The following is a 3,541-nucleotide window of genomic DNA, read 5'->3' on the forward strand; positions in this document are numbered from 1 at the left end:
AAGTAAGTGAGATTGAAAAGAGGATCATTAAAATTATTCAAATCTAAAGACAAAGAGAAAATGAGTGAGAAAAAGCAAAACAGGGCAAGAAGTATGGGACATTGTTAAATGTTCAGACATACGAACATGGTAATGGTGTCTTTAAAGGAAAAGAGTGAGAACTGGACACAATAAATATTTGAAAAGACAATGACCAGTTTTTTTCTTAATTAATGAGAGCAATGAACCATGGTCTTAAATCTTAGAGAAATCCAAAATGAGACACAAAGAAAGAAATACTTAGATATGTCATAATCAAAGTGCTAAAATCCAAGGATTTAACAACTTGAATAAATTAAGAAAAAAGAAAAAAAAACATTAAAGAGGAAAAAAGAAATACATGAGCTTTCATAAACAATGTAAGCTAGAAAAGAGTAGTGAAACTTACTTAAAATATTGGAGAAAAATTACATTCTCAAAACAGCATTCAATAATCACTGCAAATAACTTTGAAAATCAAGATAAAATAATAGCAAGAGAATCTATTGCCAGAACATCTGACCTCAGGAAAATATTAAAACCAGTACTTCAGGCAGAAGAAAATGATACTTGACCAATGATAAATTGGATGTACTCACAAAATGAAGAGAACTGAATATATAAAAATAAGTGCAAATGTAAAGAATTTTTATCTTTAATGTCTTTAAAATATAATTTATTACTTAAAGGAAAATATTAACAAAGTATTGTGATGTTTATAGCATAGGTACAAAATAATTTTATAAAAATAATAGCACAATTGGAGGTAAAAAATAAAAATATACTGTTTTGAGCTTTTCATTCTATACAGAAAATAATATTTTGAGGTAGACTATGATAAGTTAAATATATTTTGTATGCTCTAAATTAATAAAAATTTGTAAGCAATAAACTAGTAGAGCTAAAATACATTAGAAATTAACTCAAATAATTAAAACGGCATGAGATTAGGAAAAAGTGAAAAGAGAACAAATAAAAAGCATAATTTCCATTTAAAAGCATTGATTGTCAGATTTGCTACAAAAGCAAGACCCTACTATTTATTGTCTAGAAGAACTTAATTTAAAATATGAAGTAATAGTGCTTGCTTCAGCAGAACATATTTTCAAATTGAAACAACAGAGAGAAGATTAGCATGGCCCCCATGCAAGGATAATATGCAAATTCATGAAGCCTTCATATATTTTTAAATTAAAACTTGAAAATAAGACAATAAACTATGAAGAAATCGATAGGTTAATAGTAAAATGATAGGAAACTATATATATATGTACATATATATATACACAATGCAAAATAAAGAATGCTATATTATTATCAGATAAGCTGACTTTAGAATAAAAAGTATCTCAATGATAAAGAGGGATATTCCATAGTCATAAATGAGTTCATTTAATTTAATTTAAAATTAAATTAAAAATAATTTTAACATGAATGCATCATATAACAGGGCTTCAAAATATCCAAAGCAAAAACTGAAAGAAGAAATAAGCAATTTCACAGATAGAGTTGAAATTTTCAACATATATCGCTTTGTCATTAATTTTTTAAAGTATAAAAACGCAACCTTATTAATCACAAAAAACTGTAAAGAAACTCTTCATCAAATGTTAAGTGGATAAGTAAGGCATGGGCTCGCCACACATAGCAATGCTGTGTAACGTAGGGGAATGAAGTACTGACATGTGCAACAGCAGGGATGATGTCCATTGCATTATGCTAAGAAACACAAGTAAAGAAACCCAACACTACATACAGTACCATTCTATTTATATGGCATTTGAAAATGCAAAACTATAGAGACAGCCTATCAATTGTTGCCTGGATCTGGGATTCACCTTAAAGTGGGACAGTGGAGCATTTTGGGATGATGGAAATGCTCTTGGTATTGATATGGTAGTGTTTACATGACCTACATTTGTAAAAACCTCTCAAACTATGCCTTAAAAAAAAAGCAAACTATTGGAATACGTATACATACATGAATAACTAAACCTGAGTTTAGACAAAGTTTTTAGGTAAAAAAAATCATCTGGGGCACCTGGGTGGCTCAGTCAGTTAAACATCTGACTTTAGCACAGGTTATGATCTCAGTGTGTGAGTTCAAGTCCCACGTAGGGCACTGTGCTGACAGCTCAGAGCCTGGAGCCTGCTTCAGATTCCGTGTCTCTCTCCCTCTCTGCTCCTCCCATGCTCACTTTCTCAAAAACAAATAAGCCTAAAAATTTAAAAAAAAAAATCTGAAACTTTGTAGTGGGTAGCAAGTTACCTCTACTCAAGAGTTTTTGCTCTATTTCTGTAAAGTGAGGATAATAAAAATATGTAGCTTTGATCAGTGTTATGGGGCTGGCCCTCAATAACAATGAAATCAATATTAGATACATTTATTATTATTTTTTATGAAAGATTAATATATTACAAGTCTTATAAATATATACATTCTCTGATTGGCACATCAAAAAAGAAAGAAAATCAATTAAAATTTTTTTCCTAGATGATGGATAGAAATAAATTAAAAATCTACTAGTTTAACAAAAATTTTCAAAGTCTAGTGTGTAGTTTCTAATTTTAAAAATTATTTATATATAATTTTTCTTTTCTGTTTTAAAATAGTCTATATAATGGAATATTTTAAATATTTAGCATAAATTTATGAAAAAATATTTATATTTATAGATATGGGCCTTAAATATTTTAAATCAAAGAATCAGGATAAAATTGTATTTATAGTAAGATCTCGTATCTGTAAAAATGAATAATACATGTGGATTGAAAAATCTCTGGAAAGATACATTTCAAAATTTGAATATTGGCCAGTTCTGGCTGACAATACTAGTGTTATTTCAATCTTTTCCCTTAATCATATTGTAATGTTTTATATTATTACTATGTTTTACTTTTCCAATAGAAAACAAAGTTTAGATTTATAAAGAAAAAAATAAGCAATAAAAACATGGTGTTGCACATGCTCCTCATAGCTAGAAAACACTGAGAATCAAGCAGAATTTTGTTGTTTCCCTAATTGCTGCAATTCATTATCTACACATGGCAGATTTCCTAAAAAACATCTATCTGTTGGAGTATAAGTTGGATTAAAAAGAACACTTTCCCAAATATTCCAGAGGCGCCCAGGCCAGAAAATCCCAAGTACTGCCAATAGCCATATTTTTTATGGCTTAAAGCCACACCTTCTGGAAAGACATACATTTAAGTAATTTAAATACACAGCCTTCTCTCTTGCAGTACACAGTTGAGAAACAGAGTTTATGGGCTATTTCTCTAAAGGAAGAAATAAATAAAAGCTGTTTCTTTAACAAGATTTTCAAAGTCCACCATTCAGTTCCTTAGATATTTTATTGTTTCATTTTTTTAATTTCCTTTTTCTGGTTCTAGTTTCAAAAATTTAGAATGGAGAGAACATTAAAGCCGAAGCATATGGCAGAATGACTACAAGTGACTTAAGAGCTTTGATCTTTGATTCAGAAGACCGGGGTCTTAGCTGAAGCTGAACTAGGGAAGATAT

General features: G+C 29.4%; 1 non-coding gene across 1 annotated transcript; it reads left to right on the plus strand.

The window, feature by feature from the left end:
• Nucleotides 1-1,098: 1,098 nt before the first annotated feature.
• LOC115303375 lies at nucleotides 1,099-1,205 on the plus strand. Its single transcript, XR_003914008.1, has one exon. It is a non-coding gene; the product is annotated as a U6 spliceosomal RNA (small nuclear RNA).
• Nucleotides 1,206-3,541: the final 2,336 nt, after the last annotated feature.

Source organism: Suricata suricatta, chromosome 1 (assembly GCF_006229205.1).
Source record: "Suricata suricatta isolate VVHF042 chromosome 1, meerkat_22Aug2017_6uvM2_HiC, whole genome shotgun sequence".
NCBI lineage: Eukaryota > Metazoa > Chordata > Mammalia > Carnivora > Herpestidae > Suricata > Suricata suricatta.